This window comes from Lonchura striata, chromosome 8, assembly GCF_046129695.1.
Source record: "Lonchura striata isolate bLonStr1 chromosome 8, bLonStr1.mat, whole genome shotgun sequence".
NCBI lineage: Eukaryota > Metazoa > Chordata > Aves > Passeriformes > Estrildidae > Lonchura > Lonchura striata.
Genome location: NC_134610.1, coordinates 19,050,746 through 19,063,353, shown reverse-complemented (window position 1 = coordinate 19,063,353; position 12,608 = coordinate 19,050,746). Strand labels below are relative to the sequence as shown.

At 35.7% G+C, this 12,608-nt stretch overlaps 1 protein-coding gene across 6 annotated transcripts in view; it reads right to left on the bottom strand.

Moving 5' to 3' along the window:
* Window positions 1–12,608, bottom strand: part of B3GALT1 (beta-1,3-galactosyltransferase 1) — a 181,351-nt gene that overhangs the window by 94,215 nt on the left and 74,528 nt on the right. For all 6 annotated transcript variants that reach the window (XM_031505421.2, XM_021534743.3, XM_021534742.3 and 3 more), the window contains one exon: window positions 5,138–5,277. The gene's annotated coding sequence lies outside the window, so the exon portion shown is untranslated. The remainder of the gene's footprint in view (window positions 1–5,137; window positions 5,278–12,608) is intronic.

The following is a 12,608-nucleotide window of genomic DNA, read 5'->3' as shown; positions in this document are numbered from 1 at the left end:
CATCTGAGCATGCAGTTCACTAGTGTGTTCCAGGAAAGCAATTAATGTTGCTTTTAGGATGCAGCTTGATCAGGTGTAGTGTTCTTGGAGATGAGGGCATAAAGCAGGGTGGCAGAGTCTTGCTCAGAAAACACTGTTTTATGCTTTTCATCTTGTTCATTTTTCAGATTCTGTTGTTTACTTCAAATAATTGTTTTTCTTTGAACCTACCCAGAATATCAAACCACAGGTACATCTCTGGGAATAAGGGCATAGGAAGCTCGTGAGTGGATTGTCCATTTGTGCAGTGTAGACATGGCAGTTAAAAGGCCTCGCTTGCAAAATGGGATTTCCCCTAAAAATAACAAATAACGTTGCTGTATTGTTAAGGGCATATTGTGGCCCTCACTCTCAAATTATATTGAGGTTTCTTCTGAACTACAGAAAGTCATTCTGAGTGATTAGGGTTTGAGTCTTTGCCAGTTGTTTACCTTGAGAGTCTGTCAGCTTTTGCTGCCACAAAAAGACTTAGATTTAAAATGAGGAAGCGTTTTGGAAGCAGACTAAGGAGGCAAAATGAGGAATAGGACTAAGGAAGAATTTGGAAGCACCAGCTGTGAATAACTTCATTTAGAAAAAGCACTGAGATCCTAAATATTTTCTTTACTATACTATTGTTCACTCATGGTTTCAGCACTTCATGATCCAGTGAAGATACAAGTAGTCTAACACAAATCAGCAGAATGGGTATAATATATGAGAGTTGACGACCGAAGTATATATCAAAAGAAGGCAGGCCTAAAATATAACAAATTGTGCTTAGCTAGGTCTGAGGAACCTCTAAGGCTTAATTTTCAAGTTTTTAAGTAGAGGTGTATTTATAAAATCGGATTTAGTAGTGCCTCTGGAAGTGAAAGTCAGAGGTTGACCATACTAACAATTTTATTATTCCAGTTATTATTTCTATAACCAGTTTTTCAAATTTTCACATACTGCATTTTCACTAAAACCAGTGTGTGTGTAATTGACAGGATGGTTTTATAGTGGTCAGTGTACTCTTGAATAGGTTATGTCTTTAAGATTTTGTCATCTCTGAAATCCTCTTAAGATACTGCCACTTGTCAACCTTGCTTACTTAAAAGCTGTGATTGGATAAAAATACCTTATTTATGATTTTCTTGCTGAATGTAATTATATGTTCTTCCTCTGAAACACAGCAAATTCTTGGCCTGCCAGCATTTTCTTAAACTAACTGAACACATTGAAAGTTGACACATCTGAGACAATCAATATTACACTATAGTACTATCGTGATCAATTAATCAGAAAAATTAAGTGCCTAAATGAATTGAACTAGCAGAAAAAACTTCATCATGAGACAGCTTTGGAGCATGATTCTTTCCTTGACTTCGACTCCTGAACTCTATAATTTATCATTTTCTTGATGTTTTTCTGAGTTGTTCAATGTGAAACTTGACTAATTTGTAAATTTAGTAAAAAATAGTAGTAGAAATAATAACCATGCTATGATAAGATTTTAGTCTGAAGAATTTATACTGACATTCTATTTCCCATATTTAATTAAACATTTCTATCTTTCCAGAAGAAATTACTAAGTATTTTAAAAAACTATTTTCCATTCCCAATTTAGAACTGCTGTACTGAAAATTTATCATAACTAATGCATTCATTTATGGTTGTTGTCAAGGTGACAGAGTTTATCAGAATAGCAGAAATCAAAGTATTTAAAATGTAGTTTTAAATTCTCAATGGAGTAGGGTAAGGTAAACACTAATTCTGTCAAACACTAGTTATCTTTCATTAGTATGGAATTGAATTCATTCTTAGAAGAAAAAAATATACAAATATTGCTCTGTCAAGTAATAATAAGCAGATTTCCTTTAGAGAAGATAATAATAGACAAATGTTTGGTAATTTGGCAAGTCTATTTACAACACTGTGCCTTTAAACTTGAGCTGTCAGTTAACTCATATTCAAGATTCCAGCTTGCTTAAAAAGGAAGAACACCCCTGAGTATAGTACTGAGAACTGGCTTTTCTTTTCCCCTCCTTTCTTTCCTTAGCTCTCACTGAATAATAACCTTCATTTAGTGACAACAGTCATTTCTGCCATCAGCTTTTTTTATGGCTGGAACAGAAGCATGAATGGCACACACACTGAAATGTGTGAAAACTTCATAGATTTTGATAAGACACTGGAGAATGTGTCATGATTTGGTGTTATCTTTAGCTGAGAAATGAAAATGGATGCAGTAAATTGCAGAGCAATTACAGCTTGGCCCCTCCTACCATTACTGGCAGCAAGTATTTACAGATGTTAGCCAGTGCAGTGGCAAACCCTGAGACTGGGAAACTGCACCCAGTGGGTTTTGGTAGTGAGTACAAGCTAGCAAGGGCCATACAGCCATGATCCTCTATTTACTTACCTGTGAGCTTCTGCTTTCTTCAAATGACATTGAGACACTTAAATGACTTATTTAAAAAAAAAAAAAATCTTCTTAATAGCTGGTAAAAACTAACAGGAAAGCACACTGCATAACCCATAATAGGAAATATTTGCAATTAATAGAATTTTTCTGATTTAATCCTGCTGGAGGTCTGGCTAAATGGAGCAATCTACTTTTTGGCTGCTCAAATTGAACACTTGAATAGATGACAGATTTGAAGATGTCATCTGAAATACTGCACAATTATCATGAATAATTTGAAAATATTCTGTTCTTTTAACAGATCTTAAAATGTCTTATTCAATAGACTATGGCATTTAGAGCCAAACTACTCCTAAAACCAGCAGGCCTGTATGTTTCTGGTATTTGGCATCACAATATTTCTCATTTAAAATTTCAGTGATGACTGAATCATAGCTCCTAAAGAATTATCTAACCTCGACTGGATTTTGTTTCAGTCAGAAAATTCTGCTTGTGAATTCTGATATGTTGTAAAGAGAAAGACTTTTTAAATTTGGAGTTGTTTGTTTTGAAATTTCTTAGGTCCTAGGGACAGCTCACTTACCTGATATCAAATGGACACAATTAATTATTGTTTTACTTCAGCTGTTTTCAGCAAATACCCTCCTACTTTATTGTTTTAATAATTCATGTATTGGTTTTATTATAGCTGTGCCTATGGAATCTCATTTAGAGATTACTGATTCAATGTTCTCTCCAGCTTACTCCACGTAAAATTATCTTTGATGTAAAAACATATATTGGGAATATGTGTATCATTGCACACAGCATTTGCTGATTTTTACATCAAGTCTGCTTTAATGTTGTCTGTGGACCTCTACATATCGTGGCTGGAAATTTCTTCCTGTTAAAATATTCCTGATAGAGTTTATTGCTTTTCGGTAGCTGGAAAGTAGTGTATTGCACTTTCAACTCATTATTTAGTTTCATCTCTGTTTCAGTTACAGACCTTATTGATATAATTAAGAACTATGCAATTTGCTCTCATTTTTCTATATGCCTTGAGTGTGTTCTGTTCTTTCACATTTAATGCCCTCCCCAAGGCAATGCAAAATAATAACATACCATATGGCAAATGGAATCAGCTGTAACACCATGCAGTGTCTTTTATCATGTAGCTTTTTCAGTATGACATTCCCAAGTTTGTAACTGATGAATATTGCATGTCTTAGAGAAACTCCAGCTGTATGATGCTGCTTCTCCCATTGGAGGCATCCTTGCTGATACTCTGCAAGCATCCAGCAGCCATCAATCAGCAACACACCAGGAGCTGGCAGAATGTCTCAACGTGTGGCAATCCTACCAAACTGCACCAAGTTATCCTGAGTAGAGAATTGTGTTATCATGCATTGTGCAACACATAATTGATATGTTAACATAATATTGAGTTTTGTATAGTTTGTGAGGCTTGGCTAAGGACTTTTGTGTGTTTTAATCTTTAGATTAATTCTTGGGAATTCATAGAATGTATTTTTTCAGTCATGAATTTCTGTAGGTTTGGAGTCAGTCTTCTGAAACATGCTGTCTGGAAGCATAAGTTTCTGTTCTATGAAAACTAAATATTAGCATAAATAAGTATTTTGTAAATGGGTTAAAGTACTTCTACAGGGCCAAACTCTAAAGCAATTTCTGTTTTGTGGATATATTAAATGGGTGTGATAAGCTGATGGTGTTACTTAGGAATGCAAAAACATGTAAGCAAACATTTCTTAGTACTTCATGTGTGTTGCTATACCAGCATCTTATGTTAGCTTTAGTTTTGTGAGTGGAAGGGAGAGGTATAAATTAAGTAGATAGATCTGTAATGTTTAGCTGTGGTTTTCTTTCCATTTTTTGTTTGTGGCAAAAATATAATTTCAGACTATTCTAAAAGTATTACTAAAAAGTTTATAGGATATTTCTGTCATGAACAGTTCCATCAGGTAATGTGCAGTTAGCCTAGTGTCCAGTTTGTTTTAGGGGGTAGAGATTATACAATCTCCACCACATTTTTGTTCCCACTGTGACACTAGAAGTAGTGCAGCAGCTTTTCTCCAAAGCAGAAGAGCAGAAGAGGAAAGGATTAATTGTTCTGCCCTGTTCATCCAGATTTGGTCTTTGGTAAATACATTTTGACTCCTCTCTGGTCATGCTTAGGAAATACAAGTGTGCCCAAGCTCAAAACAAACTTTCCACCTGTCACCTGTAGGAAGGGAGGGATGGGTGATAACAGATGATGCTTGTCTGCAGTGTGCTTGTAATGCCCCAAGGGTTTGAGGACAGGACATTGTAAGGTTTCAGAACTTGGGGCTGTTGAGAAGGAACCAGGAGCATGGACAGCACAGCTCACTTTTACTCCTCTGTCAAACCACTACTCAGATGGCTTCCTGTAGCAACTAGTACAATGGTTTAGTTAAAGGAAATAAAATTAAATACAGGAAATGGATTTTGTTAAAAGAACTGTAGGATACTAGTATAATAAAGATTTGCACTGAGAGTAACAGCAATTTTGCTCAAAAAGTAAATTCATTGTGTAAGTGGGGGTTAGTAGGGTGTATGTATGGTGTGTGTGCGTATGTCCTAGGCACGTATAGAAGGAATTCTCAGAAATACCAGGAAGTGCAGGGTAAACTATTTGGCACAACTCTTTGTGCACTTTACACTTTATAAAGAATCACCTGAATTCCTTACCTGATTTTTTAGAAACAGCTCCATCTTTTCGTCCTTAATTTTTCTTTCTTGCTTATCTGCATTGTATCTACTGCTGTTCTCCACTGTTTGCTTGTCTCCTCATCACGTATGAAACCAGTGTGAACTCTGTATTGAAAAACCTGCATTGACAAAAATGCATGAGTTACATATGTGTAAATGACAGACTTCTTCCTTCATTACATTTCTTTGTGTTCCATGAAAATGGAGATAGAACAGTTAGAAACTTGGGGTCAAGTATTGAAGTAACAAGCTGGCAGATATGAATACTGACATAATTTTATACTGTTAACTACTTAAATCCATCCACAAAACCTATTTGTATACATTTTTTTCACAAAATGTGTCAACACAAACATGTAGAAATAATGTGTGTCTTAGAAAATGCATGCTTATGAGAAACAGAGAATAGAAGTGTTTGTCAAGTTGTCCTCTGGAAGCCCAAACAAAACCTTTAGAATGACCACTCATGCCTAGAGGTGTCACAGACTGGTTTACTTGCAGCACTGACCTGATTTATTTTAGGCCTGGTTTTGAAGTTTGCAAGGTACCTATCTGAGACAACTCTGCAAAGTTCAGTGATTTTCACAGAATTCTGATCAGGCTTGGAAGAATTATCCTTTAATTGCAAATGGCAAATTTGTAAAGTCTGGTTTTAAGGTTTGTCTGTTCTGTTTTCTGGTTTATCACTCTTCGATGTTTTTTGGTGGTATGTTTTGATTTGTTTTGTTTTTTGGGGGGTTTTGACATTTTATTTGTTTGTTTGTTGGGTTTTTTGTTGTGTTTTTTTTTTTCTTTCTTTTTTTTTTGGTTGTGGTTGTTTTTTTTCTCCCAGAACTTGTATCTTGGCTTTTTCCAGTTCCAAACAATCCCTCCTCCATCTCTTTTGTGTCTTTTCCTCACCTTTGCCTTGAATAATCATGCCTTTAGGCGAGAACTTGTAACTTAAAATTGTACTGTCCTGTGTTATGACCTTAACTACTACCAACCTTCTTATTTGTAAACCTCTGATTTCCTTAAGTAAGTCCAAGATAAACACCTCTTTAGATTATTTGAAACAATACATTTTTGTCATACAACCACATATGAAAAATAATTAAAACTGGGAATGTACAGTAGTGCCAAGGAATTTCAATTGTATTAAACTGTTAACTATTGGCATACTATTTCTAGAATTAAAAAACACATTTTGAAATAATTGTTATGTTCATGGGGAATTTATTTGCTTGAGAAGGACAGCAGCTATATTTTTTGACCCTTTTCCAGTAGGATTTGTGTCAGAATGAAGACAAAAAGCATAAAAGTACTTAAAATGGCTTTCTTTAAATGGTTCTGCCTTTAATGGAAGGAGTCCTTGAGTGTCCATTCATAAGGACTGCACAAATCTCTGCCCAAGTGCCTGACAGCTGAGCCAGGACTGGCAGCTTTCAGTGGCTCAGAGACACCCAAATATTGTACAGTGGACAGAATAGAAGATGTAATTAGCTTAAAAGAGTACAATTAGGATTCATGTTTCTCTTTATCTGATTGACAAAAAGCTTTACATATAATAAACACAGTGATCAAAACTCACTTATGACAAGTAAAAATTGCCTTGTGCATCATTTATCAGGGAGTTCTGCCACTATGCTCATCCTCATACACTTTAACATGTAAGATGTGTTGCCTTGGGGCATGCCACATTTTATTAAGAATCCAGCTTTTCACAGGGATGATATTAAATAAAAAACATTCTTATTTGCCTGGAAATTTATGCCATACACCAAATACCATTTTATCTGTGATTACTTAGCAGGAACCATCTGTCAAGTCCCCACCCCCTCAGTGCTGAGAATGGCAGAGACTGAAGGTGAGAAGTGTATTCACTTCTGAGAAGAAAAGCAGCTGCTGCTGTTACTTTTAGCTGTAAGGCAAACCTGCTGGAAAAGGTGATTGTCTGTTGTGGTTCTAGTGTACTGGGACCAAACATGTCTGTAGATGACAGCAGACTTCCTAAAACTTGGAAGAATATTGTTTTCTAGATCGTATCAGAAGGGCATGTACAAACACCGCTCATCTGGGAGGTAGAACCAAGAAGAAACTTTGGGCTAGAAAAGTATCAGGACAAAATACATGAATCTCCCTCTTCTCCTGCCTTCCTTCTAGTAGAATATTATATTGCAAAAGACATTATTTTTCTCTAATGAAAACACAAGATTCTGAAATTAGGCACAGCAGGTAGAAACATCCAGCAAAGAAAAAAAATTTTAAAAATTGCATATTCATATGCTGAAATCTTTTCCAGGCTGCCGGCTAACTATTCCAAGTGGAAAAGGTACAAGCTCTGCTGTTCATTCTGCCAATTTCCTTTCTTAAAACTCTGGCACTATGTTTTGAGGGCTGAGTACTCTAATCTCTGTTATTCTTACCATCATCCGTCAGGCTAAGAAAGATATTTACAGAGACAAATCACTTTTTAAATAGGATTACAGAAAATAGGTATACTTTTAAATGTATGAGAAAAGTAAATGAGGCATTTCTTAGGTAAAATCATTTAATTCCTGTTACTTTCTTTCACAGTGTACAAGGGGAATGCTGTGCTAGGATGTAAACGTAACTAGAGCATATTTCAATACCAAAATATAAACATTGGTGGGAAAGGGCACTTTACACAAATGTGTTTCCTGAGAGATGGCTCTCCCTCCCTGATGGTTCTAATAAGACAGAATAATTTGGGAAAATAAGTGGAATGCCATGCCTCTTTAGCTCTTTTTTCTTGTATATCCCCTTGTAAATATGATTATTACAAAATAAAAGGTTCATTTAGATGAGAGATTCTTCTAAAGTATTTTCAATATATCACCATAGAAAATGTAGAAATAAAGCAGAACTGTAAATGACAACACTTCTAGGAAGGGGAAACAGGTCAACATGCCTTACTCTGTATTGCACTCGTTTTCCTTTTACAACCCACCTGTCAGTCCTGTTATCATTGTCTAGAAAAGAATTTGCAGTAAGTCTTTGCTTCCATCAGTTGCCATGGTAACTTGGTTCTGTTTTAAAACCTTTACATAAAGATAGCTTGGTTAAAATTATAATGAGCTGCTGTGCTTGTCCATACCTGAACTACCTTTCCCATTGCTCAGAAATAATCAACTAGGGGTGTCACTCCATGTGCTCTAGTTCCTTTGGTATCTACAACACTGTTTGAGTAGCCAAGTCAGATCAGCTTGCCATCTGGAAAACTGATTTTTCAGAGTTGCAGGGGGTTCAGGCTACTGGCTAGTGCTTGTACATGTTGTGTTGTGAAGCAGAGGAAATCATGTTGGGGTCTGGAGTTTTGAGTTCACTGGGGAAGGATCCCTGTGCAGGTACAGAACCAACACTGGGGCTGAAAGCTCCAGGGACTGTGGCGTCTTTTAACATATGAACCAGGAAAGGCAGACTGTCTCCTTGCAGAAAACACTTATCTCAAAGGTATGAACAATAAATTCCCTTCAGACCAGATCAAGGGAAGGAAAAGTTCAGGGGAAAAAAACAAATGAAAGTTTAATTGATTCTAAGAATATTGTGATAATATCCCATCATTGTGGATATGTATGTTTTATCCAGCCTCTGATTATCTTGTATCCTAGCTACTAGCTTATCTCTTGCACTCATAATTTCTGATTCTCTGGCCCAGTTGGGCTTCATCTTTGACAGTCCTGGTTTTAATTCTGATTACTTTATACCAATTCTCATCTAGGAGAAAAATCAGCATTTTTAAAATGTACCTTAATAACACAAGTTTCAATTACACAGAAAAGTAACTTTTAATGTGTACTTGATAGAGCTCTTCAGCAATTACTTTGAAAACTTGCTGCATTTCATAGAAGATGGCACCTTCTTTGTACTATGAGAAATTCATAAGATTCTGTACTAGATCTGCTCTTGTTGTATTGGGTAGCTTAATATTTATAGAAAAAGTTTTTTGTTCCATTAGAGGCACTGATAGAATTTATGAAGAAAGTTTTACACATCTGTATCTTCCAGGCAGGCATTTAAAAAGCTGCTGAATGTAGGTACAAAAAGCTGCTGTATGTATACACCAGTTAATTTATGCTTGGGTTTTTCCAAAGACTTGGTAAAGATCTTGTGTTTCACCATGGGACAACACATTATTTTTCCATGGTAAGTGGTTGTCCAGCTGGTCCATATTAAGCATCTTAAATAACAGAATCAACTTGGTCATCTACTGATTCCTTTAGGTAAAGTAATTTCCCTGTAATTTAGTTGCCCTTTAAAAGGAGTCGTATCCTTGTTCCAAACCAAATAATCTGGGTGTACTAGAAGTTTGATTTAGACCTACATAATTCCCCCTCAAAACATTGAAAAAAACAAAAAAGCTTTCAAATGTAATTTATCCAGCTCTTATTTTTAACTAACAATTTCATTTACTCCTGCTGTCCTAGCACTGTCCTGTAGTCATTAATTTCTGAGGGAGGGCATTGTCAAATTAGGATATCATAAATCTACTGAATTCCTTTCATCAGTCATGGCAGTAACCTCTTCAGAGTACTCCTGTGTGTCAGTAATGCATGACCTTCTCTGACTGATCTGTGCAGACTGTGCTTAATTGAACTGTGCTTTTCCAGTGAGCATTTTAACTTTCACACAATGATTTTTTCAACAACTGACATCCAAACAACTGGTTTTTGTTTGCTGGGTGAAAGAACAAATAACATCTGATGCTTTGTCAGTTGAAAAAAAAGTAGTTCCTATTTTTAGTACTTTTAATATCTTTTATCTCAACAATTAAATCTGCTTAAAATGTCCATGGTTTTTAATTCCTTTTATAATCCTTTGTATAAAAAAATAGGGCTGATTCTCTGCATCTTCACTTTTGTAGCATTATGGATTCCATCCTCATGAAAAATCAGTGCTCCAGAAATACTGTGCCTTGATGTGAAAACTGAGCATACCAGTTGGCTGCCTGAGATGGGACATTCCTTGCTATACATGGGTTTTAATACAGTTCTTATTTAATTTAATTAATCTGCTCATTACACTGTAATGGAAAAGACTGTACTTCCTTTTGCTCTGGAAGTTTTTCAAATATACAGCAGATCAATTGCTAACTGCAAAGCCATCTCAGTTATATTATTTGGTGTTTCAGCCTCTGATTAAAAATTACTGTTAAATTTAGAGGGTCCTATTCCTTAACTTTTAGCACATTATGGTGACTTTTTTAGAAAGTACTTTTCTTGATTAATTTTTCTTTTGCAATGTATTTTATTATCTTACATTAATTATTACCAAGTATTTGAGACTACCAGTATCTATTACTAATTTGTCTGCTGGTAGGATTCTAAATAGTTAATCTCAGTGCTTTAAATGATTGTATGATTTTCCCCTACCCTACAGCTGTTTTTTTTTTTATTGTATACAATTAATAAGATTTTGATACCTATTTTCCCCCTCAGTGCTTTCTAAAGACACATATTTTGAAATCTAGTTATACTGTGATTAAAGTAGAACAAACCTGTTTGAATAAAATAATTACAGCTCAAATATTCACGCATGCATGAAACATCACATTACAAGTCTCAGGCAGCTCTGCTGCTGAAGGCTGAGTGGGTTATATATAAACAAGTATGTAAAATGAGGATTAGTAGGGCAAGAAGTTAACTGTATTTCCAGTTGCTGCTGGCATGTGCTTTTGAGCTGGATGAACTTTGCAATGGCAATACAAGCCTAAGTCTTTCCTGTTCCTTTCGTCCTCTTACGTCCTCTATGATGTGTTGTCCAAACTTCCACATTGTGTCCTAAACTTACTTTCAAGATACCTTGCTCTGTGATTTCATTTTTCTTATGCAAATATCTCCTCTCCCTGGTTATATGTGAGAAATTGTGAAGTATGCTACACAGGAAGAAATTAGCAGAGGAATACTGTCGTGGATGTTACTGGAGAGGAACTGGAGGTGCAGAGAGAATTTGGAAAGTGTGAAGACAGGAAATACAGTGCTTTGTTTCTCCTCTCTGCTTGCTCCTTCTGTGAGTAGCACAGCCAAGAAAGGAGTTTGAAAGCAAGTTTATCAGGATCACAAAGTTGTTTGCTCCTGAATTACCAAAGTAGAAGGGCCCATAGAACTGAATTCCCTTTGGCATGTGTGGTTAGCTTGAGTCAGAACTGCAGTACATGAATAATCTCACACTCTCTCCTGCTGTTCTCTTGCCTCCAGTTCTCCTCCTGACAGAGGTACTGGCCTAAATGCTATTGATCTTTATTGTTGTGAGTAGTAAGCTACAATTATTTTATAATGGTGCAGGATAGGACAGAGCAAATAGTTGCAATGGACAGAAGAATTAAAAGCTCAGACCAAACCTTAAGGCACAGTTCAGAGACCACCAAACACTGTTCTGGGGTCTTTGGTAGGCCAAAAAAAATTGTCAAGAAGTTTAATTCAATTTCATTTAATTTAACTTAAGAGATTCCTGTCTCTAGAAGCTGTTTGTGATGACTATTGACACATGGAACTCTTGGATCAATTACTTGTCTTTTAACAGAACTGTTTTAAAAAACATACCCCTTAGGTCACACTAAAATTTTAAAAGTTCCACCTTATTTGGAAGGTAACTGGTTATCACAAACATGTTTTCCTGTCCTCTAATAGTACTGAATAATTAGATATGTGTTTCAAACTGAGTTTGGTGTCTCAACGTGACAAAGACATGGTTGACAGTTAGGTCTGGAATGTAACAGAGTTAGCCTAGTTTGTAGGACTCAGGGAAACCCAGATTCCTTTCATAGCTTCTTGGCTTTTCTCCTTCTTCTATAAAATGGAGACCATGAGTTCCAAAATTTGTGCAGTGGTAAGAATTACATTCCAGACTCTGTGATTCCCAGCTTTTATGAGGAAGAATGAGATTGCTGCAGTGTATATAAGTACCTAAACAGTCAAAAGAAAATTAATTATACCTAGTTTCTGGTCATAGTTTTGTCTTGATTTACTTCATGATTAGAACTTCCAACATGAAGATTTTCAATGACATTACATAAATAAATCTAGTGTAATGTATCATTCTGCTAAAATTTTTGTCAGGTCCCAGATGATTCCATTTCTAGAAAGAAATGCATGCTTCCCATATTACTTCTAGAAGTATTGTATAAGCAATTAATTTTCATCTGTTTACTAAGAATCTGGGGTTTGTGGGTTTATTAATAAAATCCAAATTTGCTTGTTTGATTTTCCTCTTCCTTTCCTTCTTTAAAAAAGTGTAATTTGAAGGAAGCACAAAGTCAGATTGAAGAAATAATTTTGGGCTCTTGAGATTATATGGTAATTATATTTCCTCTTGCAAAGGGAAAAGAATTAATATTTTCTAAATTAGAGATGTGAAAAGAGCCAACTATGGAGGTATATGTCTTAAGCTATAACAAAAAAGCCAGAGTCAATCAACAGAAGAACATTATCTGTCTGGGTCTGGCACTGTT